The sequence below is a fragment of the Papilio xuthus genome, unplaced genomic scaffold (assembly GCF_000836235.2).
Source record: "Papilio xuthus unplaced genomic scaffold, Pxut_1.1 DF826776.1, whole genome shotgun sequence".
NCBI classification, from domain to species: Eukaryota; Metazoa; Arthropoda; class Insecta; order Lepidoptera; family Papilionidae; genus Papilio; species Papilio xuthus.
In genome coordinates, this window is record NW_013531873.1 from 1,188,268 (window position 1) to 1,200,942 (window position 12,675).

General features: G+C 35.3%; 1 protein-coding gene across 1 annotated transcript in view; it reads left to right on the top strand.

The window, feature by feature from the left end:
• The first annotated feature begins 692 nt into the window (after positions 1 to 692).
• LOC106122773 (homeobox protein notochord) overlaps positions 693 to 12,675 on the top strand; it is a 16,937-nt gene continuing 4,954 nt past the window's right edge. Inside the window, exon 1 of the mRNA XM_013318861.1 lies at positions 693 to 875. The gene's annotated coding sequence lies outside the window, so the exon portion shown is untranslated. The remainder of the gene's footprint in view (positions 876 to 12,675) is intronic.

The window sequence follows — 12,675 nt, forward strand, 5'->3', positions numbered from 1 at the left end:
GTCTTATGCTTAATTTGATGTAAGCGGTATAAATAAATTATTTTGAAATTATTTAATGAATTTATTTATGTGTTATTTCAATAAATAATGTAAATAAAAAATGTTGTTTTATTTAATAATATTAGAAACTAGCTGTCGCCCGCAACTCCGTCCGCGTGGATGTATAAAACAATTTAGTGTAGCCCACCCATCCATCCATCCACATCACATCCATCTAAACATTCGCATTTATAATATTAGTAAGTTAAATAAAAAGCAGTTCTTCAAATGAATAAATAGTATCCTATGTCCGTTTCCTTGCTCTAAGCTACTTCCTCACCAATTTTCAGGTATATCGTTAAAGCCGTTTTGAGTTATAAATAGTGTAACTAACACCACTTTCTTTTATATATATATATACTATCGGACCCGACAGACGTTGTCCTGTCTGCACGTCTTTAATTTGAATAAATTAATATGAAGTTAATATTTGATGAAAATTGTGAATCTAAACCATTCCCAGATCCCCCCTTGAACACACACAAAAAATTTAATCAAAATCGCTCCAGTCGTTTATATATATAAAGATAACTCCAAATGTGGTCAAATTCGTTTTGCTTCGGTGATGTCAATAGTATGGATGTTAAACGTACAGGTTCGTTAACTTGTCAATGGTACGAATAGTCAATAGTACGGACACTGATTTGTAATTTGAAATGACGTTTTGAAAAAGTTTGGTTATTTGTTAGTTAAAGTTCCTAATGCGAGAAATTCTTCTCTAAATCTTAATATTAGTTAGTATATAGGCCAAAGTGTAATCTAGTGAATCAAAAGCGTTGCTGTTCGCATTATAAGTGACATCTCTATCGCCGAGTTCAACCATTGATCACCATTTTGTAAGTATTACTCTTTTAAAATCAACTCATTCTCTTCCTTACAAGAAAATGGTGGGAAGAGAAAGAGGATTAAGCTAATTATGCTTACGGCATCCACACTCATCAGATTGTAGTTGGAATTGCTTCCACTTGAGGCGTGTCTTCTGTGTGCTCATGGTATTGCATCGTACGACGTTAAATACTTGTTGACAATAAAACTATTGAAAAAAACTCGTGTCACATTTGAAATTCGAATTACAATACTTATATTATAAATATGAATGTTTGGATGGATGTTTGTTAGAAAGTATCTTCAGAACGGTTGAATGTCAGATGTAGAACATAGTCTGGAAGAACACTTGACTACTTACTAAGTTTTTCCAATACGCGGGCGGCAGCTAGTGTTAATATAAACGAAAGTAATTTGAAATACCGATGTGAAATAATTTTGCAATAATTTTCAAACAAATTAAAAACAAAAAGCTGTTTTATAATATTTCTGCGATATTAGGTTTCATTTATAAAATAGTTGTTGAGGAGTTAACATCAAACGCGCGGTTAGGATCACCATGCGATTACGTTTTATCGGATATTCCATATCTGTTAATTTCATTTTCCATGAATATCCTAGACATCAAAAGCAGAAAATGTTTTTATTTTAATTACAACTGCTAGTAATGTCAGCTTTAAATCATCAGCTCAAACGTCCTCACTGAGAGTCTTGAAGCCTACCTTAAGTTGACCCCTACAATACCCCTCTAGTGAAGGACACGGGGGAGTCCATCACCGGCGACTGAGGGTTGCCTCCCCCCCGAGAGGGAGCTGCCTGGGCAGCTGGCGCAGACGGGGCCGCGGACGAGAGCGAAAGCGTGCCCGTGGTCCCGTCCCGATGCGTTGGAGGAACAGAGGGATTTAGTGGGTATGCCTCCGCTATGGAGGAGAATCCCACATAACTACCGCATCCCCCCCGGGGCGCGGAGTATGCATAAAGCATTCCCCTCTGAAAAAAAAAGAAAAAGGCCATAGTCAATGCTGACCCAGTGAGTGACTTCACACATATCTTTGAATTTCTTCACAGATATGGGCATCATAATGTTGGTGAAGGCACCGTAAGAACATCAATCGTTTTTTTACTATCTTACTAATAGAAATGCGAATGTTTGGATGGATGGATGTTTGTTAGAAGGTATCTTTAGAACGACTGGATGTATATCGATAAAATTTGACATATATGTAGAATAAAGTTTAGAAAAACTCATAGGCTAGATTTTAGTTGTTCCGCGCAGACATAGTCATGGAAAAAAGCCTAACTAAAGTGAAAATCTTCTAACATCATATATTTTATGGTCACCCTCCCTGCGGTGGAATAATTTTCATTGGCTTGTCTCTTTGATCTCGAACATTAATAAGAAAAATATTCAATAACATCCTCAAAGCATACCAACGCCGCGCGGTGTTGCCATTACAAGGGAGCTTATTCAGCCAGAAACATTTTTAATAATACATTTTCTATCGCATAAAACATTTTAATATGATTTTATAGCTCATATTAAGTATATTCAATTGACTATAACTTAATCTTACGAATAAATGCGAATGTTTATGTGTTTGTTAGAAGGTATCTACAGAACGGTTGATCTCGATGCAATTTGGTATACATATAGAACATAGTCTGGAAGAACACATAGGCTACTAATTATGTACCGGGCGGACGGAGTCGCGAGCGGCAACTAGTTAACTACAGATTTTTAATGTCAAATATTTTTTTAACATCGATCCAATTTTAGTATACTCGTTACATACAAAATCAATCTTTCCTCTTAACTCTTTATAATATTAATATAGATAAATAATAGATAAGCAGCAGAAAGTTGTGTTAGTTACACTATTTATAACTCAAGAACGGCTTTACCGATATGCCTGAAAATTGGTGAGGATGTAGCTTAGAGCTAGGAGACGGACATAGGCTACTATTTGATATCGATTAAATTTAGCGCTTATTAAGTCAATATATGCTCAAAATCATTATTAGGCACTGCTTTTTGGCGAGATTTAGTATAAAAAATCTACTAGACTAGGTTAAATCGTTTTAGTACAAAAAGTTAAATATATATCTTGCTGTTTTTTCGAATATGCAATATTAAAAATTCAAAAAAACTCTTTGCAATTACATTTTTAATAATAAAAAAATCCTTTATACAATATTTCCTTGTTATTTCCATTTATTCATTTATCTGGTAACACTGTAATGGCCGAGTACGCCTTTGACTATTGAGAAACGGACTAGGTAATGCTTTCGGTTGTGATAAATAAATTCTGCTACTCGCGTCGCGTAAAGATGACAATCGCATATCTTTATATATATAATTCTTCTGTGAGTGTGTATGTCACTGAACTTCTCTCAAACGACTGGAGCGATTTTGATGAAATTTTTTGTGTGTGTTCAAGGGGATCTGGGAATGGTTTAGATTCACAATTTTCATTAAATATTAACTTCATATTAATTTATTCAAATTAAAGACGTGTAGACAGGACAACGTCTGTCGGGTCCGCTAGTAAAATATATAAAAGAAAGTGGTGTAAGTTACACTATTTATAACTCAAGAACGCCTTTACCGATATGCCTGAAAATTGGTGAGGAGGGAGCTTAGAGCCAGGACACGGACATAGGATACTATTTATTCATTTTTTTCGAATGTATGCCTTGAAGAGTTGCTTTCTATTTAACTTACTAATATTATAAATGCGAATGTTTAGATGGATGTGATGTGGATGGATGAGTGGGCTACACTAATTAAGTTTTTTATATATCCACGCGGACGGAGTCGCGGGTGTCAGCTAGTATTTGATACATACGTGAATTGAAACATATTTATGACCTATATGAAGAGTCTTAAATCTATATTAAATAAAATATTAAAAACGAATAATTACCTAAAATATATTATTAAAAGGAGTCCCTTTAGGCAAGGTCCCGAAGATACTGGCAGCGTTCCACCTTTGGATAGCTAAACTAATTCTTTGTCCGAGGTAGCAGCCAGCTCTTCGGTCCCCTGTGATGTCGATATATAACCTATGTATATTACGTCAAAAATTTACACAGAAAATTAACCATTTAAATAAATGCATTTTTAGAATTTATCGTTTTCGATAGAGAGGAACAGGAGAACTTAACAGGTCCTGTCACTTAAATATCAAAGTGAAGCAGACGCGCGATTAATTATTACATTCCTGCATTCCCAGCGCCCGCTCACCGGCAAAAATATTATTTGTTGCGACCATAGGATACGTAGATGTACTAAACAAAATATTAAATCTTACTAATATAGACTAGCTGTCGCCCGCGACTCCGTCCGCGTGGATATATAAAAAGACTTAATTAGTGTAGCCTATGTGTTCTTTCAGACTATGTTCTATATGTATGCCAAATTTAATCGTAATCCGTTCAGCAGTTCTAGAGATATCTTCAAACACACATCCATCCATCCACATCACATCCATCTAAACATTCGCATTTATAATATTAGTAAGTTAAATAAAAAGCAGCTCTTCAAGGCATAAATTCGAAAAAAAAAATCAATAAATAGTATCCTATGTCCGTCTCCTGGCTCTAAGCTTCCTCCTCACCAATTTTCAGGCATATCGGTAAAGCCGTTCTTGAGTTATAAATAGTGTAACTAACACCACTTTCTTTTATATATATAAAATTGTTTTTAAATTAATGTCATTACTTATAACTACTTATATCTTTAAAAAAACCTTAATAAATTAATTTTTATTTACATGTCCATTTATTTTCACACTTCCCGCGCGTCATATACTGTTTCCCGCCAAATTTCGGTTCATACCGCCGCGGCCATTGTTACCAAATATGATTAATTATTTTGTTATGGTTAACCATACTTGTAATGCGTTCATTTATAATTAATATTAATAACGCTATATTGTTATAATTTTATTTATTACTCTAATTGAATGTTACGTATATAATCAAAAATTACAAATTAAAAAAAATGCGTCTATTAAAAAAGTAGTTTTAAACCTAGTTAGTAGTAATCTATATCTTTATATATATAATTCTTCTGTGAGTGTGTATGTCACTGAACTTCTCTCAAACGACTGGAGCGATTTTGATGAAATTTTTTGTCTGTGTTCAAGGGGATCTGGGAATGGTTTAGATTCACAATTTTCATCAAATATTAACTTCATATTAATTTATTCAAATTAAAGACGTGCAGACAGGACAACGTCTGTCGGGTCCGCTAGTATTTTATATAAAAGAAAGTGGTGTAGTTACACTATTTATAACTCAAGAACGGCTTTACCGATATACCTGAAAATTGGTGAGGAGGTAGCTTAGAGCCTGGAGACGGATATAGGATACTATTTATTCATTTTTTTTTCGAATTTATGCCTTGAAGAGCTGATTTTTATTTAACTTACTAATATTATAAATGCGAATGTTTAGATGGATGTGATGTGGATGGATGGATGGGTGTTTGAAGATATCTCTAGAACTGCTGAACGGATCTCGATTGAATTTGGCATACGTATAGAACATAGTCTGAAAGAACACATAGGCTACACTATTTTTTTATATATCCACGCGGACGTAGTCGCAGGCGACAGCTAGTTAATTAAATAAATCTTACTAAAATAAGTGCGTAAGTTTAGATGTCGAGATGTTTGTTACCAGATATCTCCAGAATAGCTGAACTGATCTTGCTGAAATTAGGCATAGATGTAGAACATAGTCTAGAAGAACCGAAAAAAGAAGTTCCGTAAGGGTCGAAACACGGAGAGTAACTTGTTGTCCTTCGTATCGGAACTAGCGCCTGCCGTGGACGCCGGAAGACAGGTCGACACTGCGTATTTTGACTTTCGCCGCGCTTTTGATACCGTAGACAACGATATATTATTAATTAAATTTGCTGCGTTTGGGTTCACTCCCAGTTTACTAAACTTTTTTGCTAATTACCTAAAAGAGCGCAGATAGTACGTCGAGTACGAGGGTTACTTTTCTGCGCCATATTATACTTATTCCGGAATAAGTCAAGGCAGTAATCTCGGTCCGTTAGAGTTTATTTTAATGATTAATGACCTTCCGTCAATAGTAAATCACGCACAGTGTTTATTGTATGCGGACGATTTAAAACTTTTTTTAGTTATAAAAAATGGTGACGACTGCTTGCGATTGCAGCGGGACATTAACAGCGTGTTGCAGTGGAGTAAGGACAACAAGTTGTTCTTCAACGCGAACAAGTGCTGTGTGATATCGTATAGTCGAGCGCGCGCGCCACTGCACCATCCCTACGTGCTGGATACGACCCTCGTCCCGCGCGTATCTCACGTCCGTGATTTGGGAGTCGAGATGGTCGAGGAATTGAACTTCCGAAACCACATTGCGAATATCTGTAGGAAATCGTTTAGAAATCTCGGTTTTATTATCAGGCAATGTAAGAATTTTGAAAATGCGCTGGTAATAAAAGTTTTATATAACGCATTAGTTAGGAGTCGTCTAGAAACGAGTAGTTCCATTTGGAGTCCCCATGAAAAAAAATATAGTCTGATGGTAGAAAGAATTCAAAATAAGTTTACGCGGTTCCTGTATTACAAACAGTACGGAGTTTATCCTTGCTTCCCGTTAATGTACCCGAGTTTATTTGTGAATGGCATGGTCGGATACAGCACGTTGCGAGTGCGTAGGGACGTGGCCCTCGTGCGCGGCGTATGGCGCGTCCTGCGCGGCGCGGTGTGCCAGCCAGCCGTGCTTGCAGCGCTGCGGCTGCGTGTCCCTGACTACGTGGTTCAGGTGCGCCGCCGCCCGCCATTGTTTCTCGAGCCCACCGCTAGGACGAAGTTATTGGAATATGCTTTTATAGTGCGGGCTATACGGCTTCTCAATATCATATCTAGAGATATAGATTTATTTAGTTGCAGCGAGTCGAAATTCACAGAGGCTGCGTACAGATGTGTGGAAGACGTTTGAATATTGATGTTTAGTTACGCGTTTATATATTCTTGCACTGTATTATATGTATTTTTTTTTCTTTTTATTTATCATTGTTATATGTTATTTACTGTTATTATAAAATATGTTATCGTGTAAACTGTTATGTAAAGTGTGTATAGTGTCAAATTGGTTGTATACTGTAATGATGCTATGCAGTTTTTAAATAAATAAATAAATAAATAAAAATAAATTAAGTTTTTTTATTTCCGCACAGGCGAAAGCTAGTATTCCAATAATTCTAACCTAAACTTGTTTTGATTTGAAGCTAATATACCTAAATATATATTAATAAAACTTAAGTTGAAATAAAGTAACAGATTAAAAATAAAAAATAAAAAGACAACATCGATTGATGTTTTAAAACTATTCAAAATATGTCGCATGTCGAGGGTAATGTTTAATTGTTTTTTCTGGCGCGTGTTGCCACTTCACAGTCGGTAGGGGAGTGGAGGACGGGGGAGGGGACACGACAATGGATGACAAATTGGCCGGCGACAAAGGAATAAGGTTTATTGGGCTACGTTATGAGGGTACTCGACGAGTTTCGGGAATAATGAAAACTATGGAGTAGTTTTTGTAGTCTTTAATTTTTTATCTATATTAATATTATAAAGAGAAACGGTTTGTATTTATGTGTATATTACTAATCTTATAAATGCGAATGTTTAGATGGATGGATGTTTAAAGGTATCTCCTTATAAGCTGAACGGATTTCGGTGGAATTTCGCACACATGTAAAACATAATCTGAAAGAACACATAGATATCTTATTAAGTTTTATTTTTAATTCCGCGCGGCCGTAGTCGCGGGCGACAGCTAGTAGCGTTAAAATCAGAAATTACTAGACCGATATAGTTTTTTTTCTTCATTAAAAAGCCACATTCTCACTCAAAAACATATTAAATTTATTATTAAATAATAAGTTGCGGACGTAGCGTCGGTGGCTAAGTGGTCAAGCACTTGACTTGGAATCTGCAGGTCCTGGGTTCGAATCCCGCCATGTACCAATGTGTTTTTCGATTGTCGATTTATAATACATATGTACATTTATCCGACGTTCTTACGGTGAAGGAAAACATCGTGATGTAACGTGCACATATCTGAGAAGAAATTCAAAGATATGTGTGAAGTCAACCCGCACTTGGCCAGCGTGGTTGACTGTAGCCTAATCACCCTTAACTTAGGGTAGGCTCTGAGCCCCTCAGTGGGGACGTATAGTGAGCTGATGATGATGATGAAGTTGCGGACAATAGCTTTGTTTGTCAAGATCATAGTGACAAAATTCGTTGTAATATTCAATATGTCAGAGCTAAATACAGTTGACATATCGCTATGTATAATATGTACTGACAGACTCACGTCAGTACAACTTTGTATGAACGCGCAACAATATTTACGTTACATTACGGCTTGAAACTAAATCAAACGCGACTCTATTGTTTTCTCTGTGTCAAATATAATTCAGTATGTATGAAACATAATGAGATAGTGAGCGTTGAGCAGTTTGTTATATTGCTGGGGTTATTACGTAGTTTATAGCAGGTGAACTGTAACGTCGATATAATTAATAACGATGGAATTTGTAACATAATTGTATTGATTCGTGTAGATCGGTTAGAGACTGTAATTCAAATCAAAATCATAAACTATACTGCAGGTGTACACTAGTGTTAATTTATAAGCTTTCAAATTCACGGGATGTTCACATTCGTGTATACCACGATATGGATGAAGCTCCTGCAATAACTTAAAATAAATAGAATGGCACGAACACACAGAAGACAGGCGTCAAGTGGAAGCAATTCCAACTACAGTCTGATGAGTGTGCGTCCCGGAGGCCTAATTTAGTCATCTTTCCCTTCCCACCCTTTTTCTTATTAGTAAAGGATGAGAAGTAGAAGTGGACTTTCCGGATGAGAGGATGCATGGAAAGGGAATTTATTTTCTTTCTGTGCATCCTTTTCTCCGTCGATTAAAGGTAGGCAACGCATATGCAATTGCGTATGTCTATGGGCAATGGTCACTTCGCTACTTCAGCGATTTCGGGTGGCAGCTCGCTCGTTTGCCACCTTATGATATAAAAAAAAAGCTCCTGCAATAACTTAAAATAATTAGAATGGCACGAACACACAGAAGACAGGCGTGAAGTGGAAGCAATTACAAATACAGTCTGATGAATGTGCGTCCCGGAGGCCTAATTTAGTCATCTTTCTCTTCCCACCCTTTTTCTTATAAGGAAAGGATGGGAAGTGGAAGTGGACTTTCCGGATGAGAAGATGCAAGGAAAGGGGAGATATTCTCTTTCTGTGCATCCTCTCCTCCGTCGATTTAATCGACAATCGCAAAGAACATCCATATTGTCGTTCGCCTGTTCTTGAAGCTTACGTAATGTAGAGCCGTGTTCAATAGTTTTGAAGCTTATTCAATGCAAAGTATCGAATTATTCCTCTTTATAATATTAATATTGTATATCTATATAACACAGTATAGCTACTTTTATTACTAATTTTATTTCAATTTGATTTTGATAATGACAGCTGACGTATGCTACTGACAGATGAACAGGAATGAAGCAATTCGATCCATTTTACAAAAATTCTTGAAGTTGTATTTTAAAAGTAAAGTAAACACTATGTTTTAAAATGAATTTAAACAATTAAAATATAATCTTACTAAATAACTAACCACTACAATACAAATTAATTAACTTAAAATGTTTTGACATTTCAAAATATAACGCCATTGGAATTTGACGTGCATTTTTTAGTTAATTTCATCTTTCAATCTAAACGAATAATAGACGAAAACTTTTTACTTCTAGATAATAAATTAAAATTAAAAAGATAAATCCTAGAATTACTCATTTTCTATCTAATAGTGTTAATTTCTGAATTTATTATAACGACATGACACCTGTCAGTTAAAAAATAAACAAACGCGAAAGGCAAAGGCAAGTTGTCGCGGGATGTCAGTTCCGTCGATTGGGACAGTTAATATATGACCAGCGATATTACATTGAGGAATTTTAATCACCAGAGGGACCAAGTCAATGGTAAGAAATGCACAGGGCTGTCACAAAACAGAATTAATACTATTAACTTATTCAAACTTTCGTGAGACATTATAATAAACTGATATAAAAACGGCTAAAGACTGACGTATATTCGTCCGATGGCACCGTCTAGTTTCAAGCCTATCAGGGACCCTTCATCAGGGTGAGTGGCACTATAATTTGGTTTTTGAAGATGACAAAGGTAGAGGAAGACCAAAGAAAGTATATATTCTGTGCAAAAAGATATGTGTAAGTCGCGTTGTGGAACGGTCTGTCCTCGGCGGTATTTCCAAACCAATACGACTTAGGCAACTTCAAGAAGCGAGCATTCCATTTCCTTAAAGGCCGGCAACGCATCTGCGGTTCCTCTGTGTTGCAGATGTCCGTGTGTGTCGTTGATCACCTCGTTGTTCCCGCCTCTCGTTTGCCCCCCTTCTATTATAAAAAAAAACAGGAGATGGATTCTGATTGAAGCTGATAGAAATGTATGGTACGTACTATGCCAATCTAATAACAATAAGGGCATTGATTATGAGATTAAATATTCAGTTTAACCTTTAGTTATTATCTATATATAAAAATCAATTGTTGTTCGTTAGTCTCGCTAAAACTTGAGAACGGCTAAACGGATGTATCTTGGTCTTGACATATTCGTGAAGGTCTAGGAAAGGTTTAATAAGTGAGAAAAATTCGAATAATTACCGGGAACTAATTAAGTTTTTTTTTTCATTCAGAGTTGCGGGCGAGAGTCTAGTTACAAATTAAAATAAATACTTTTTAAATGTTTGTGACAACCCTATATCACAAGTGAAGCGTGTATCTAAAAGCGCATCATCCGATTGTGGCCCTGTGCTTCAATTTTATACACTTTTTACCCTCCTCCGTGCCCTCCCGACCCCTCTCTCAGTGATATTACAAGGGAGGGTAGAGGGAACGTTTAATATTACTACCCTCTGTAAATGTCATCTTGAAAGCTTTAGCCGTGTTTTGTTTGACTTCGAAAATTGTTTTTTAAACAATTTAACGAGGCTTAAGACAATTATGTTGTTTTAAAATAATAAAACGTTAAAAGATGTTGGATTAATTTTAATCTTTTAATTAAAACACAATTAAATAGATAATTAATTTACAAGAAGTAAGATTTAACATAAACATACATCTCCAACCGTAATTTAAATTAGAATTCGTAATTTATTATTGCTTTAACAATGCTATTTTATTTTATCCGTCGGCGGAAAGTCGAAGCAGGTCTTGGTAGAAGATTATTACTAGTTTGTATGTATGTATATTCTTTAACAACATTTTTAACTTCTATGAATATTCAACTGTTAAATACGACTATGGTTAATACATTTCTCATTCGTATTCTTTTAGCGCCTGATAGAATTAAATAGCAAATTCGTATATCATTTTATGTTGCTATTATTCAGCTTTAGCTAAGAAAAATAATTTATCTATACAAGGTTAATCAGTGATACAACAAAATACTTGTACGTAGTCGTTGCAAAAAGTACAAGCTTTATTAGTCCCGTTCCGTCGGCATTCGTGCGCCCGTTGAATCATTTTATAAAGTCAATTTTATCCAGATCGAAATTACGATGTCTATTAAGGATTAAAACTCAAAAACTACCGCTACGACTTAGGGTCCTTCAACAAGCGAGCGTATTACCATCTCAAAGGCCGGGGCAACGCATCTGCGGTTCCTCTGGTATTGCTGATGTCCATGGGCGTCGTTGATCACATCGGTGTTCCCGCCGCTCGTTTGCCGCCTTCTCTTATAAAAAAAATAGTCTGAAAGAACATATAGGGTTATTATGTTTTTTTTTAATTCCCCGCGGACGGAATCGCGGGCGACAATTGCTTTTTGACATAAATGACGATGAAGCTTGTCGCAAATATTCGTGCGATGTTCACTGATCGACTAGACTCTAAGGCCTAGCTCCAAGACTTTAGCTTCTCAGAAGTCTGCAACCTAACTGCAGTATCACTGGTATTGCGGATGTCATTAATTGAGATAATTTTATTCGTTGTTTATTTTTCTCTTATTAAATTCGACTATTTATAACCATTTTTTTTTATAAAATAATGCCTTCACACTTTTTCACTGTTTTTATATTTAATATATAAATTTGTAAATATAAAATCTTACTAATATTATAAATGCGAATGTTTATATGAATGTATCTCCGGAACGCATCATTAAATCTTAATAAAATTTGGCATAGATGTAGAACAGGTCACTTATTTTAATTCAGCGCAGACGTAGTCGCGTACGACTGCTAGTTAAAAATAAAAAAAAAATCAAATTTTGATATTCGAATTACGTATTTGATTTTTATTGAAATGTGGAATTCTATATTTAATAATTAAAATGTCTTACTAATATTATAAATGCCAATGTTTAGATGGATGGATGGACTATATTCGTCTGGAAGAACTCGTAGACTATTTATTTAGCTTTCTTTTTAATTATGCGCAGACAGAGTCGCGGGCGACTGCTAGTTCAATATAAAATTACCGAATTCGATTTATAAAATTTTGAATTTGATGTTCGAAATTCAAATTTTATTTATAAAATTTTGAATTCGAAATTCGAATTTCGTATTTGATATTTAATAAATTAAAATGTTGAATTCTTTATTTATTATAAAAATTCAAATATACTCAATAACGTAACTTAAATCCAATTATTATTGTCTTGAAAAGTCTTATCCAATATCTGTATTGTAGCTTACGGGAAATGGGGGGTGTAGTGT